This window comes from Dendrobates tinctorius, unplaced genomic scaffold (genome assembly GCF_039654945.1).
Source record: "Dendrobates tinctorius isolate UK_male_01 unplaced genomic scaffold, ASM3965494v1 ptg000021l, whole genome shotgun sequence".
Classification (NCBI taxonomy): Eukaryota; Metazoa; Chordata; class Amphibia; order Anura; family Dendrobatidae; genus Dendrobates; species Dendrobates tinctorius.
In genome coordinates this window covers 44452087-44468723 of record NW_027361689.1, presented here as the reverse complement: position 1 = coordinate 44468723, position 16637 = coordinate 44452087, and the positions used below count along the sequence as shown (strand labels likewise).

The window sequence follows — 16637 nt, the reverse complement described above, 5'->3', positions numbered from 1 at the left end:
CACACGGCGATCAAACCCGATCGCGGTGTACCGGGGGTTAAAGGGAAGCATCGGCAGGGAGGGGGCTCCCTCCGTGCTTCCCTGAGCCCCCCATGGCAGTGCAATGTGCAGCGCTGCTGCGGAGGGCTCTTTCCCTACAGGCCCCCGGATCCAAGATGGCGACGGGGTCCTGCAGGGAGCTGACTTCCTCACTGCCTGCAAAGCGCAGGCATGAGGAAGTCTGCAGAAGTGCCTGTGACAGATCGCTGATCTGTCACAGTGATCTGTGATGTGACAGATCAGCGATCTGTCACAGGACAGTGATGTCCCACCTGGGACAAGGTAATAAAGTAAAAAAAAAAAAAAAAAATAAAAGTGTTAAAAATAATAATCGCTAAATAAATTAGTAAAAAAAAAAAATATTCCCCAATAAATCCATTTTTTCAAAATAAAAAAAACCAAAAACAATAAAAGTGCACATATTTGGTATCGCCGCGTCCGTAATGACCTGCCCTATAAAACTGTCCCATTAGTTAACCCCTTTAGCGAACCCCTTAAAAAATAAAAATAAAAAACGAAGCAAAAAATAATGATTTATTATCATACCACCGAACAAAAAGTGCAATAACGCGCGATCAAAAAGACGCATATAAATATCCATGGTACCGCTGAAAACGTCATCTTGTCCCGCAAAAAACGATCCGCCATACAGCATCATCCGCAAAAAAATAAAAAAGTTATAGCTCGCAGAATAAAGCGATACAAAAATAATTATTTTTTACATAAAATTGTTTTCATTGCAAGAAACCGACAAAACATAAAAAAAACACATACATGAGGTATCGCTGTAACCGTACTGACCCGAAGAATAAAACCGCTTTATCAATTTTACCGCATGCGGAATGGTGTAAACGCACCCCCCAAAAGAAATTCATGAAACGCTGGTTTTTGTTCATTCTGCGTCCCAAAAATCGAAATAAAAAGCGATCAAAAAATGTCACGTGCCCGAAAATGATACCGATAAAAACGTCAACTCGTCCCGCAAAAAATAAGACCTCACATGACTCAGTGGGTCAAAATACGGAAAAATTATAGCTCTCAATATGTGGTGATGCAAAAACTATTTTTACAATAAAAAGCGTCTTTTAAGGTGCGACAGCCGCCAAACATAAAAACCGCCATAAATAGTAAATCAAACCCCCCGTTATCACCCCCTTAGTTAGGGAAAAATAATAACACTAAAAGAAAATGTATTTATTTCCATTTTCCCGCTAGGGTTAGGCTAGGGTTAGGGCTAGGGCTCAGATTAGGGTTAGGGGTGTGTTGGGGTTTGGGTTGGAGTTATAATTGGGGGGTTTCCACTGTTTGGGCACATCAGGTGCTCTCCAAAGGCAACATGGCGTCTGATCTCAATTCCAGCCAATTCTGCGTTGAAAAAGTCAAATGGTGCTCCTTCCCTTCCAAGCTCTGCCATGCGCCCAAACAGTGTTTTACCCCCACATGTAGGGTATCAGCCTACTCAGGACAAATTACAAAACAACTTTTGGGGTCCAATTTCTCCTGTTACCCTTAGGAAAATAAAAAATTGGGGGCAAAAATATAATTTTGAGGAAAAAAATGTTTTTTTTATTTTCACGCCCAGGCGTTATAAACTTCTGTGAAGCACTTGGGGGTTCAAAGTGCTCTCCACACATCTAGATAAGCTCCGTGGGGGGTCTAGTTTCCAAAATGGGGTCACTTGTGGGGAGTTTCAATAGTTTAGGTACATCAGGGGCTCTCCAAACGCACATGACACCCGCAGACCAATCCATCAAAGTCTGCATTCCAAAACGTCACTACTTCCCTTCCGAGCCCCGACGTGTGCCCATACAGTAGTTTTCTCCCACATATGAGGTATCAGCGTACTCAGGACAAATTGGACAACAACTTTTGGGGTCCAATTTCTCCTGTTACCCTTGGGAAAATAAAAAAATTGGGGACTAAAAGATGACGTTTGTGGAAAAAATACGATTTTTTTATTTTCACGCCCGGACGTTATAAACTTCAGTGAAGCACTGGGGGGTTCAAAGTGCTCACCACACATCTAGATAAGTTCCTTGGGGGGTCTAGTTTCCAAAATGGTGTCATTTGTGGGGGGTTTCTACTGTTTTGGTACATCAGGGGCTTTCCTAACGCGACATGGTGTCCAATCTCAATTCCAGCCAAAAACGTCAAATGGCGCTGCTTCCCTTCCAAGCTCTGCCATGCGCCCAAATAGTGGTTTACACCCACATGTGGGGTATCAGCGTACTCAGGATAAATTGCACAATATCTTTTAGGGTCCTGTTACTTTTGGAAAAATAAGAATTGAGGGTGAAAAGATCATTTTTGTGGAAAAAATATGATTTTTTAATTGTACTGCTGTATATTATAAACTTCTGTGAAGCCCTGGGGGGGTTCAAAGTTCTCACCACATATCTAGATAAGTTCCTTGGGGGGTCTAGATTCCAAAATGGTGTCATTTGTGGGGGGTTTCCACTGTTTTGGTACATCAGGGGTTTTCCAATCGCGACATGGTGTCCGATCTCAAATCTAGCCAAAAACGTCAAATGGCGCTGCTTCCCTTCCGAGCTCTGCTATGCGCCCAAATAGTCATTTACCCCACATATGGGGTATCAGCATACTCAGGACAAATTGCACAATAACTTTTAGGGTCCGGTTACCCTTGGAAAAATAAAAATTGGGGGTGAAAAGATCATTTTTGTGGAAAAAATATGATTTTTTTTAATTGTACCGCTGTACGTTATAAACTTCTGTGAAGCCCTTGTGGGTTCAAAGTTCTCACCACATATCTAGATAAGTTCCTTTGGGGGTCTAGTTTCCAAAATGGGGTCACTTGGGGGGTTTCCACTGTTTAGGTACATCAGGGGCTCTCCAAACGCGACATGGCGTCCGATCTGAATTCCAGCCAGTTTTGCATTGAAAAAGTCAAACGGCGCTCCTTCCCTACTGAGGTCTGCCATGCGCCGAAACAGTGGTTCCCCCCCACATATCAGGTATCAGCGTACTCAGGACAAATTGCACAATAACTTTTGCAGTCCAATTTCTCCTGTTACCCTTGGTAAAATAAAGAAAATTGAACCTGAAGTATTTTTTTTGTGAAAAAAAGTTAAATGTTCATTTTTTTTTTAATATTCAAAAAATTCCTGTGACGCACCTAAAGGGTTAATAAACTTCTTGAATGTGGTTTTAAGCATCTTAAGGGGTGCAGTTTTTAGAATGGTGTCACTTTTGGGTATTTTCTATCATATAGACCCCTCAAAGTGGCTTCAAATGTGAAGTGGTCCCTAAAAATAAAATGGTGTTGCAAAAATGAGAAATCGCTGGTCAATTTTTAACCCTTATAACTTCCTAACAAAAAAAAAATTTTGGTTCCAAAATTGTGCTGATGTAAAGTAAACATGTGGGAAATGTTATGTATTAAGTTTTTTGTGTGTGCCGTATCTCTGTGATTTAAGGGCATAAAAATTGCGAAATTTTCAAAATTTTCGCCAAATTTCCGTTTTTTTCACAAACAAACGCAAGTTATTTGAATGCAATTTTACCACTAACATGAAGTACAATATGTCACGAGAAAACAATGTCAGAATCACCGGGATCCATGGAAGCGTTCCAGAGTTATTACCTCATAAAGGGACAGTGGTCAGAATTGTAAAAATTGGCCCGGGAGTTAACGTGCAAACCACCCTTGGTAGTGAAGGGGTTAAGAGAAATGAATATTCACCCCATTTCAGGAATATTCATTTCTCCTAAGTAGCGGCACACGTGACTGCCGGTAGCAGCAATGAATTCTCACGGCTTTGCGCGCACAGTCCCGGCGTGCAGAGCACTGAATATTCTGGCAGCTGCCCTTTGGCTTGCAGGCAGAGCATGAAGTCCCTTCCATGCGCTGCTTACAAGCATAACGCAACTGCTGGCAGCGGAGAAGGACGCTGCGAGGGAGCGCTGGGAAGGTAAGTGTAATTTTTTTTTTTTTTTTTTTTTCTGGGGCCATGTATACCAGGATAAGGAGGATGATGGGACAATGCATAACAGGACAGGGATGGGGCCAATCATACCAGGACAGGGATGGGGCCATTCCTACCAGGATAGGGATGATGGGGGCCATATATACCAGGATAGGTGATATTAAGTATAGAATTGACAACACTTTTTGCTTCCATTTTTTTTCCTAATTTCCTCCTCTAAAACCTAGGTGCATTTTATAGTCTGAAAAATACAGTACAGATGACACATTTCCCTTGTATTTTAGGCAAAAAAAGGCATTTTTTACACTTTAAAAATGGCAAAAAGGAAAATGGGCAGATGCAAAAGTTTGGGCCCCTTTGGAGATGTGTGTTGACCAAGGGTTCAGCCCTTAATTGGCCTGTTAGGGTTATGGCTTATTCACCATCTTTAGAAAAGGCCAGGCGATGCAAATTTCCCAGCTTTATAAAAACCCAACCCCTCCAATCTTGTGTCAAGAAATAGCAGCCATGGGTTCTAAGCAGCTGCCTAGCAGTCTAAGGGTACGTTCCCCTGTTCAGGATTTGCAGCCAGTTTCACGCTGCGTATTTATGTAGCATCAAATACGCAGCCGCCAGAGGTTCCAGCATAGTGGATGGGATTTCTAGAAATCCCATGTCCACTGTGCGTCTATGTGCCTCTGCAGATCACCCGCGGACACTGACATGTGGTGCGTCTTTCAGATCTGCAGCGTGTCAATTTCTCTTGTGGACATGCTAGTCTCTGCAACAGAAATTTCCACAATTTCCATAATTTTCACAATAGAATGTATTGGATGCAATAAATCTTCACGGTTCAGTGAACACATGCGGATTTACCTGTGTTCAATACAAAGCAGCGTTTTGGACTCAATGAAAATACGCTACGTCCAAAACACTGCAGCTTCCTGATCCTGGGCACATAGCCTGAAAATGAAAATGGTGGAAGCCCACAAAGCAGGAGAAGGCTATAAGTAGATAGCAAAGCATTTTCAAGTTGCTGTTTCCTCGATTCGAAATGTAATTAAAAAATGGCAGTTACCTGGAACAGTGGAGGTCAAGAGAAGGTCTAGAAGACCAAGCAAAATTTCAGAGAGAGCTGCTCGTAAGATTGCTAGAGGCAAATCAGAACCCCTGAAACAAATCTTTGTCTTTTTTCATGCCACTGTTATGTGAGAATCACCTGACTAGATGCTGTACGTGTGGTCCCTTGTGTGCTTTACTTAATTGCGTGCACGCATGCGCAGAATGCCCCAGACGCGTCATGATGATGATGCCTCATCACCTGATCGAGCCAGACGACTCATCGACCACACATGTACGAAACTCCCCAGGCACGAAATCCGTCTGACACTCTAATCAGGTGACCACCATACGGTGTGGTGGTCACAAGTATGGCGCACACGTTGCTTTAGATTGTGCCGTCATTGCGCATGCGTTGGCGTACATACCATGCTTGGTAAGAATATCGGGAGTAAATATACATGCTGTGCCGTCCTTTATATGCCTCACCTGTTATTATTTTAATTGTGTGTGTCTGATTTGGTCGATTATAGTTTAAATCGGTGATTGACCTCCCCACCAACTACCCCAGACAAAGAATTTGCGAAATGCGCGTCGGGTCCTTGGTGAGTGAGTTAGTGACTAACAATACTATTTATAGGATTACTAATGTCATGGTTTCTAACTGTGGGATACATTCTCTAGGTATACACCCGTATCTGTTTATGCCAGATGAGTGTGTTATCAGTAGCAACTTATTTATAATCTCAGATTGTATATATCCCTTTACCATTTTATTTGAAATTTTACCTTGAGGCTCCTTTAGTTACTCACCCACCTATGGATGTGTTTTTGTGTCTATCTTGGGTTTTACAGAATTTTAGAACTTATACCTAATAAAGCTTAACATTTTTTAAACTTTATAATGATGACTTCACTCCCGACATTTTTGGTGTTTGGGTTCATGCATATTTATTAATGCCTTTTGGGACATATTACCTCTACCAGGGGTCACCTTAAAGTTTTCTGACGTATGCCCCAAAATGTCATCATCTGTGCTGCATTTACAGGCGTCCGTCTGGCGTATGATGACGTGGGATTTTGGGTGAAAAACTGACGGGCCTACAAATTTGTCTGGGCCGCCATAAAACTAATTATTTCCTCGCTGAAAAAGAATTTGAAAAAGTCAATTTCAGTGAGTCCTGTGACATCAAACTGGATTCATGAGCAACCCATGAAATCTGGAATAACGGGCCGATAATTTTCGGGGGCTGGAGTCCTTATGTGATGGATTGCTGTAGGGGTTGAAGAGGGCGCCTTGCTGGAGGTCCTTCCTTACTACATGACACGGCTGTGGAGTCGGAGCCCATTTTGGTGGAGTCGGTGTCATGGAAATTGAGGAGTCAGAGGTTTGGCTTTCCGACTCCACAGCCCTGTTAGATGAGGAGGAGAAATAGAAGAATGTAGGATCTTCCTCACTGCCTGTCTCCTGTCAGAGGCAACGAAAGCGTATGCCTCCTGGTGCATGGCGTCTTCTTGACAAATGGGAAATTTTTATTTTATTCTTCAAAACACTGGAGATGTGTGTGTAGGTGGTGTTCGTATAAAAAAAAGTAGGAGGAGAAAAATAAAAAGTAGGAGGAGAAAAATAAAAAGTAGGAGGAGAAAAATAAAAAGTAGGAGGAGAAAAATAAAAAGTAGGAGGAGAAAAATAAAAAGTAGAGGAGAAAAATAAAAAGTAGAGGAGAAAAATAAAAAGTAGAGGAGAAAAATAAAAAGTAGAGGAGAAAAAAAAAAAGTGAAGGAGAAAAAAGTACCGTAAAAAAAAAAAAAAAAAAAAAAAAAATTTTTTTTAGAAGAAACAAAGAAAAGAAAAATGAGTAGAGAAGAAAGGTTTGTATAATGCCCTACCTATAAAGTTACTCGGCGCTAACAATTTTTTTTGTGTAAAAGAAAAATTGATGTCACTAACACATTGATGCACGCTCCACTAATGCGCTACCTCCCTACCTATAAAGCTACACAGCAATAATTACTATTATTTTTTTTTTTTTTTTGCTACTCTAACAATATCTAAAAAATGCAAAAGTTCCCTGTTGCACTTCTGCTGATCAGAGCGTTGTGACCACGGAAATAGCACGAATGCTCTGAGCAGGACGCCGCACACACGGAAAAAGCACAAAGAAGTGTGCAGAAATACAATGGTTAGGGCTGGAACAGGGATTGGGGAACTGCTGCAATCACAGATCGGCTACACAGCACAGATCGCAGGAGGACCGCACTGGCCACCAATGAATTTCTCTCTTTCGGGTAACAAAGGGGAAATAAAACCACTCTGCACGCCAGCTCGCAGGTAAAGATGGCGGGCAGAGCAGTGATCGCTATTTTAGGATAACTCTTTTGATGCTGATTGGTCAGTGCCAATCAGTGCCAAAAAGGGTTACTCAGCCTAGGTGATGTCGCGGTCACCCCATCCATTGTGACTTCGGTGATCGGTGCTGTCCGAGACAAATGTCACACGTGTTTTTATTTATTTTTTTTACAACTGTATTGTGACATTGCTGTGATTGGCTGGTCAGAATTGATCAGCCAATCACAGCGTTCGTCGACGTGGGGGGGTGTGACGTGCAGGGACAGCCCGCTGTCAGAAACAGCAGCGATCTTAACCCGGTCACTGCGGCACCGCACGTATATTTCGCTTTGTGGGAGCGCAGTGCATATACGGCGCATGTCGTGAAGGCGTTGATCTAATTTGAGGCGCTTGTTTTTATTGGATTAAATTGACTTCCTGAAAAATTGGATTTTTTTTGTCTGCAAAAAATAATTATATATTATATAGACACACACACAATATTTACTGGCCCCACTACGTGATCCTTTGATCGTACAGATAATACCCTACACTACACGAGGCTGGAGTGGATTTCTTATTCGGCAGGTTCTTTTTTTCTGTATTTTTTTACAGGCGTAACAACAAAAATAAAAAAAAAAAATAGAATAAAATTAAATGCAGCGAGGAGCCCTGATGTGAATACACTTAAAAAGCAGCTACAAGTCATAGAACCAGCAAGAGAAATGGGCATCAAGGTGGGCACCGAAGGGTGTCATTGAAAGGGATAAAGGACTTTGGGCCACTGATCTCACACCAGCAATAGTGACGGCCCCCCGCATCAAATTCAGGTGACTCCAGCCCAGCCCAAATGTGTCCTGGGCAGCAAATTGGGCAAAGAGGCAATTCTCACCGGGCTGGAGTGACGTGAATTTGATGCGGCTGTGAGAATCATGTGGGAGTAGTGGATGAGGGCAGGTATATCTCGCCCAGATACCTTTCCTATGTGGCCTAGTCTGGTCAGTATCTCACCTGGTTACTATTGAGTAATGGGAGGCGGATATAAAAGGATGCCAGGTGGTTGTGTGAGTGTCTCAGCCTGGGGACACAGAGAGCCTGTCTGTGTGAGAGACACACGGGAGTGGAAGCAGTGCCCACTGTAACTGTGGTTTGGCTGGATGGGAGAAGCCCGCCAGTTGGTAGTTAGGTCGTACCTTGCTTAGTTAGTGCCGGACAGGCAAGGATTTGTTTTATGTTTTATTTCTTTATGCATTGCTTTCACCATTAATAAACCTGACCCAGTGTCAGTTATACCCGGACCCCGGCTGTGCGCCTGAGTTTCATGCTGAACGCATGTGACCTTTGACCCCAGCAAAGGCGATCCCGGAGTGTTTTATCACATTGTGGTGGAGAATGCGGGCATCACGTGGGAAGCATGAGCATGGAGGACGTGGTGAAGGCGCTAGTACAGTCCACCGCCGTCCAGCAAGAAGCTAATCGGGTGATGATGGTCCAGCTGATGGAGTTGATGGTGGACATGACAGCTACCGATCGTTCGCTTCTCCAGCAGGTGGCACAGCGCCTGGCAAGCTTACCTGAGGTTAACCTGGAAGCCGAGTCGAGAGTGATTCACGTGAGTCGGTACTGGCAGAAGATGACGACCGAAGATGACGTCGAGGCATACCTGACCACGTTTGAACGGACGGCGGTGCGAGAAAAATGGCCGAAGGCACGATGGGCCGGCCTGATTGCCCCGTTTCTTTCCGGTGAAGCCCAAAAGGCTTATTATGACTTAGAGCCTGAAGCTGCGCAGGACTTTGACAAACTGAAAGCCGAGATCTTGGCCCGGCTGGGAGTGACGACCGCTGTCCGTGCACAGAGAGTGCATCAATGGACTTATCAGCCGGATAAACCACCGCGGTCAAAGATGTTCGACCTGATCCACGTGACGAAGAAGTGGCTACAACCCGAGGTGCTGACAGCGCCAGAGATAATCCAGAGAGTCGTCATGGACAAATACAGTCATGGCCAAAAGTATTGACACCCCTGCAATTCTGTCAGATAATACTCAGTTTCTTCCTGAAAATGATTGCAAACACAAATTCTTTGGTATTATTATCTTCATTTAATTTGTCTTAAATGAAAAAACACAAAAAGAATTGTCTTAAAGTCAAATTGGATATAATTCCACACCAAACATAAAAAAGAGGGTGGACAAAAGTATTGGCACTGTGCGAAAAATCATGTGATGCTTCTCTAATTTGTGTAATTAACAGCACCTGTAACTTAAATGTGGCACCTAACAGGTGTTGGCAATAACTAAATCACACTTTCAGCCAGCTGACATGGATTAAAGCTGACTCAACCTCTGTCCTGTGTCCTTGTGTGTACCACATTGAGCATGGAGAAAAGAAAGAAGACCAAAGAGCTGTCTGAGGACTTGAGAAACCAAATTGTGAGGAAGCATGAGCAATCTCAAGGCTACAAGTCCATCTCCAAAGACCTGAATGTTCCTGTGTCTACCGTGCGCAGTGTCATCAAGAAGTTTAAAGCCCATGGCACTGTGGCTAACCTCCCTAGATGTGGACGGAAAAGAAAAATTGACATGAGATTTCAACGCAAGATTGTGCGGATGTTGGATAAAGAACCTCCACTAACATCCAAACAAGTTCAAGCTGCCCTGCAGTCCGAGGGTACAACAGTGTCAACTCATACTATCCGTCGGCATCTGAATGAAGAGGGACTGTATGGTAGGAGACCCAGGAAGACTCCACTTCTTACCCCGAGACATAAAAAAGCCAGGCTGGAGTTTGCCAAAACTTACCTGAAAAAGCCCAAAACATTTTGGAAGAATGTTCTTTGGTCAGATGAGACAAAAGTAGAGCTTTTTGGGCAAAGGCATCAACATAGAGTTTACAGGAGAAAAAAAGAGGCATTCAAAGAAAAGTACACGGTCCCTACAGTCAAACATGGCGGAGGTTCCCTGATGTTTTGGGGTTGCTTTGTTGCCTCTGGCACTGGACTGCTTGACCGTGTGCATGGCATTATGAAGTCAGAAGACTACCAACAAATTTTGCAGCATAATTTAGGGCCCAGTGTGAGAAAGCTGGGTCTACCTCAGAGGTCATGGGTCTTCCAGCAGGACAATAACCCAAAACACACTTCAAAAAGCACTAGAAAATGGTTTGAGAGAAAGCACTGGAGACTTCTAAGGTGGCCAGCAATGAGTCCAGACCTGAATCCCATAGAAGAGATCTAAAAATGGCAGTTTGGAGAAGGCACCCTTCAAATATCAGGGACCTGGAGTAGTTTGCCAAAGAAGAATGGTCTAAAATTCCAGCAGAGCATTGTAAGAAACTCATTGATGGTTACCGGAAGCGGTTGGTCGCAGTTATTTTGGCTAAAGGTTGTGCAACCAAGTATTAGGCTGAGGGTGCCAATACTTTTGTCCGGCCCATTTTTGGAGTTTTGTGTGAAATGATCAATGTTTTGCTTTTTGCGTCATTCTCTTTTGTGTTTTTTCATTTAAGACAAATTAAATGAAGATAATAATACCAAAGAATTTGTGTTTGCAATCATTTTCAGGAAGAAACTGAATATTATCTGACAGAATTGCAGGGGTGTCAATACTTTTGGCCATGACTGTACCTGAGAGCTCTACCACCAGCCCGGAGGAAGTGGGTAAGCCATGGAAATCCTACGACGGCAGATCAACTGGTGGATCTGGTTGAACGTTACTCCGTGGCGGAAGGACTCCGAGACGACGCTACCCCACCTCGTTCTTCATCATCTCCACGTGGAACCGGTAAGACTGTTCCAGGGAGTAGGGGAGATGGAAAAATCCCTAAGACAGTGGGGGAGGAAAACGGGACTGCCCGCACGGCGAGACCGAGAGTAACGAACTATGGTCTAAGCAAGGGGCCCGTTAGGTGTTTCCGCTGCCAAGAGATGGGCCACATCGCTCCGAAATGTCCGGTCACTACTGAACCCATGCAGTGCGACGTCACAGACTCTAAAAACCGCATGTCTATGGTTGCACGGGTAGTGAGTGTGAATGCTGGTCAGAAGGATGTGGAAAAACACTTGTGTAATTTAACTGTTGATGGAAAAAATGTGGTGGCATTGTTAGACTCGGGAAGTGTGGTGACTCTGGTGAAGGCCAGTCTGGTGTCAGCCCCAACTGGACCATCAGACAAATTTTCTGTAACGTGTGTGCATGGAGACACCTGTTCGTACCTCACCACGATCATATGCATTACTACTTCCTATGGGTCTGTGCAACATAAAGTGGGACTCGTCCTGGCGTTATTGCATGATGTTATCTTGGGCCGGGATTTTCCCCACTTCTGGCAATTGTGGGAGAATCAGTTGATACCCCAGGGTAATAATGTACATGATTCTTCTCCCAGGGCGCGTGTGGGTCCCGAACCCCTGGAAGAGGTCTCCCTGGAAGACTCGGGGGAAGAATCTGCTGGAAATGACCTGCAATTCCCGTTTTCAGTCATGGCGGGTGATACGGAGGAGACCGGGGAAGAGGAGGAGGCCGACAGCCGTCCACCTCCCTGTTTGCCGGATTTAGAAGTTCAGAAAGATGACTTCCAAAGCGAGCAAATAAAGGATCCTACCCCTTCTGAGGCTAGGACAAATGTAAAAGTGATAAATGTTGTACCCATAGCACCTGGCTCTAGGCTGGCATATCCTTACATGGTTCTGGAGAATGATTTACTCTATCAGATAGAGAAAAAGGGGGAAGACACGGTGCAACTATTAGTCTTGCCAAAACCCGGACCCCGGCTGTGCGCCTGAGTTTCATGCTGAACGCACGTGACCTTTGACCCCAGCAAAGGCGATCCCGGAGTGTTTTATCACAGGCCCATCACTGTCTATGGAATGGTGGCGAGAAATCAGTGGCCCAAAGCTATTTAACCCTTTCACTAACACCCATCAGTGCCCGGTTTAACATTTTGGTGGGCGCTTTTAAGTGTATTCACCTCGAGGCCCCTCGCTACTTTGTATTTTATTATTGTAATTTTTGTATTTTTGTCGATAAACCTGTAAAAAACAGAAAAAAAAAAAGAAATTGCTGAATAAGAAGCCGACTCCAGCATTGTCTACACTACTTGTACAGAGCAGCACATTATCCATCCTGGCAGTCGTATACCGCCTAATAGACCAGGCCTCCTGCACAATATCCTAGGCTGACCCAGAGGCCACTGTTAGGCCTAGAGTTGCCGTAAGAACCATCAGCTCCCAGTGATCGCACTGCGGGGAGGCGACGGAGTGACAGAGGGAGCAATCTCCCTCAGTCAAGCTCCTTATATGTAGCAGTCACCAATCACTGTAGCATGTAAGGAGTTAATTGTGCTGCTGCAAGTGCTGACAGCGTTCATTCCTCTGCTACCTTCTCAGGCACAGGCTGCTGCCCCTCACGCAGCACATAGCCGGGGATCTACCCCACTACTATCACAGCAGACCGCCCCTGTGCACAGGGCACCACTTACCTACCACTTAGGACTGTGGCCGGTGTCGGAGAGCGCTGTTGTCTGCCGGCTCCTGCGGATAGAGACACAGGTCGGTCATTACGGCCGGCGATTAGTCTGCTCTAGGAGGAGACACTAAGCTCTTTAAGCCATCTGTGGATTGTCCTCTCGGGGAGGGGAGATGAGGAGAACAATGCTGGCACCGGGGGCCCACGGCTGCTGCGACGTAACATTCTTACAGGCATCTAGGACAAACTTACCAGCTACCCCCACTGGGGAAAACCTGGAGAAAAAGTGGAAAATGTCCTGTTCATAGGGGGGGACCAGCTGCCTCCAAGGGGTCTGCAAACAGGAGCAAAGACTGGCTGAACTGGGGGGGCATCTACAAATAGGGGGATCAGCAAACATGAAGGGAGGGAATCGGCTGCCCCGGGACCTGCAAACCAGAGGGGAATCCGCATAATGGGGGATCACATGCCCCAGGGGGGTCTGCAATCAATGGGGGACCACCAGGCCTGGTGGCTTTGCTAACAAGAAGGGGGGGTAGCGAACAGGGATGGAGCCAATTGCCTAAGGGTCTACAAGAAGGGGGTCGCACCGGCCCCTGGGGTCCACAGCTGTCAGTGTGACATCAGCACATCCTCTGGAGGCCGGGAGCAGTGATGGAAGGTCAGGGACCCTCCTGTACACAGACCACAGGTCCCCACACAGAAGCAGAGGGGTTGTCGCCATCTAGCCAGACCGCTGGGAGGCATGCTGAGTGTTGTAGTGCTAATGTCACCCCCGCAGAACGCCCCCTCCCTACACAGCAGCCACTACAGGCGAGTGAAGCCCCCAGCGCCCACCTCACCTGCTCTCCGGACACCTCCACCGTCCGTACAACTGCTTCCCGGGCAGTGACGTCACCAGGCCCTAGGAGCTTCCTGATTGGCTGCTTGGACCGTCGCCCACTCATCTTCCGTACAGAGGCGTCCTCAACCCTGCGTCCTAGCAACGGGCGACGTCTTCACTCAACTTTATTGCGACCCGATGTGAGATTAACAAACAGCGGCCGAGCTCGATGTCGGGGGAGGGGAAGTCGCAGAGTCGGGAGTGCGGCCGTACCTGCTGCAAGTGGGAGGTCAGCGCCAGAAATAATGCCGGAGGCTCCGGGGGAAGCAGGGCTCAGATGGAGGAAATGGTCTCATGTTCTGGATTTATGCATACCCTCATAATGGTGACCGACACCGTGCCCCCATAATAGTGACCGACACCGTGCCCCTATAATAGTGACCGACACCGTGCCCATATACTAGTGACAGACACCGTGTGTCCCCATAATAGTGACCGACACCGTGCCCCCATAATAGTGACCGACACCGTGCCCCCATAATAGTGACCGACACCGTGCCCCCATAATAGTGACCGACACCGTGCCCCCATAATAGTGACCGACACCGTGCCCCCATAATAGTGACCGACACCGTGCCCCCATAATAGTGACCGACACCGTGCCCCCATAATAGTGACCGACACCGTGCCCCCATAATAGTGACCGACACCGTGCCCCCATAATAGTGACCGACACCGTGCCCCTATACTAGTGACAGACACCGTGCCCCCATAATAGTGACCGACACCTTGCCCCCATAATAGTGACCGACACCGTGCCCCCATAATAGTGACCGACACCGTGTGTCCCCATAATAGTGACCGACACCGTGCCCCCATAATAGTGACCGACACCGTGCCCCCATAATAGTGACCGACACCGTGCCCCCATAATAGTGACCGACACCGTGCCCCCATAATAGTGACCGACACCGTGCCCCCATAATAGTGACCGACACCGTTCCCCTATAATAGTGACCGACACCGTGCCCCTATACTAGTGACAGACACCGTGCCCCCATAATAGTGACCGACACCTTGCCCCCATAATAGTGACCGACACCGTGCCCCCATAATAGTGACCGACACCGTGTGTCCCCATAATAGTGACCGACACCGTGCCCCCATAATAGTGACCGACACCGTGTGTCCCCATAATAGTGACCGACACCGTGTGTCCCCATAATAGTGACCGACACCGTGCCCCTATAAAAGTGACCGACACCGTGCCCCCATAATAGTGACCGACACCGTGCCCCCATAATAGTGACCGACACGTGCCCCCATAATAGTGACCGACACCGTGCCCCCATAATAGTGACCGACACCGTGCCCCCATAATAGTGACCGACACCATGTGCCCCTATAATAGTGACTGACACCGTGCCCCTATACTAGTGACAGACACCGTGCCCCTATAATAGTGACTGACACCGTGCCCCTATAATAGTGACTGACACCGTGCCCCTATAATAGTGACCGACACCGTGCCCCTATACTAGTGACAGACACCGTGCCCCCATAATAGTGACCGACACCGTGCCCCCATAATAGTGACCGACACCGTGCCCCCATAATAGTGACCGACACCGTGCCCCCATAATAGTGACCGACACCGTGCCCCCATAATAGTGACCGACACCGTGCCCCCATAATAGTGACCGACACCGTGCCCCTATAATAGTGACCGACACCGTGCCCCTATACTAGTGACAGACACCGTGCCCCCATAATAGTGACCGACACCTTGCCCCCATAATAGTGACCGACACCGTGCCCCCATAATAGTGACCGACACCGTGTGTCCCCATAATAGTGACCGTCGACCGACACCGTTCCCCCATAATAGTGACCGACACCGTGTGTCCCCATAATAGTGACCGACACCGTGCCCCATAATAGTGACCGACACCGTGTGTCCCCATAATAGTGACCGACACCGTGCCCCTATAATAGTGACCGACACCGTGCCCCCATAATAGTGACCGACACCGTGCCCCCATAATAGTGACCGACACCGTGCCCCCATAATAGTAACCGACACCGTGCCCCCATAATAGTGACCGACACCGTGCCCCCATAATAGTGACCGACACCATGTGCCCCTATAATAGTGACTGACACCGTGCCCCTATACTAGTGACAGACACCGTGCCCCTATAATAGTGACTGACACCGTGCCCCTATAATAGTGACTGACACCGTGCCCCTATAATAGTGACCGACACCGTGCCCCTATAATAGTGACCGACACCGTGCCCCTATACTAGTGACAGACACCGTACCCCCATAATAGTGACCGACACCGTGCCCCCATAATAGTGACCGACACCGTGCCCCTATAATAGTGACCGACACCGTGTGTCCCCATAATAGTGACCGACACCGTGCCCCCATAATAGTGACCGACACCGTGTGTCCCCATAATAGTGACCGACACCGTGCCCCCATAATAGTGACTGACACCGTGTGTCCCCATAATAGTGACCGACACCGTGCCCCTATAATAGTGACCGACACCGTGCCCCCATAATAGTGACCGACACCGTGTGTCCCCATAATAGTGACCGACACCGTGCCCCCATAATAGTGACCGACACCGTGTGTCCCCATAATAGTGACCGACACCGTGCCCCCATAATAGTGACCGACACCGTGTGTCCCCATAATAGTGACCGACACCGTGCCCCCATAATAGTGACCGACACCGTGCCCCCATAATAGTGACCGACACCGTGCCCCCATAATAGTGCCCGACACCGTGCCCCCATAATAGTGACCGACACCGTGTGTCCCCATAATAGTGACCGACACCGTGCCCCCATAATAGTGACCGACACCGTGTGTCCCCATAATAGTGACCGATACCGTGCCCCTATAACAGTGACCGACACCGTGCCCCTATAACAGTGACCGACACCGTGCCCCTATACTAGTGACAGACACCGTGCCCCT

The 16637-nt window shown here is 47.0% G+C and overlaps 1 protein-coding gene across 5 annotated transcripts in view; it reads right to left on the bottom strand.

Annotated features, from left to right (window-relative positions):
* LOC141083864 (WD repeat and coiled-coil-containing protein-like) overlaps positions 1-14054 on the bottom strand; it is a 34965-nt gene extending 20911 nt beyond the window's left edge. The window contains exons 1-2 of one of the 5 annotated variants that reach the window (XR_012230847.1): positions 13663-14054; positions 12834-12885 (exon numbers count right to left, since the gene is read on the bottom strand). The gene's annotated coding sequence lies outside the window, so the exon portion shown is untranslated. Of the gene's footprint in view, positions 1-12833; positions 12886-13072; positions 13634-13662 lie in introns of those variants that run through there. The other 4 variants (XM_073568346.1, XM_073568347.1, XM_073568348.1 and 1 more) reach the window with 4 other exon arrangements.
* Positions 14055-16637: the final 2583 nt, after the last annotated feature.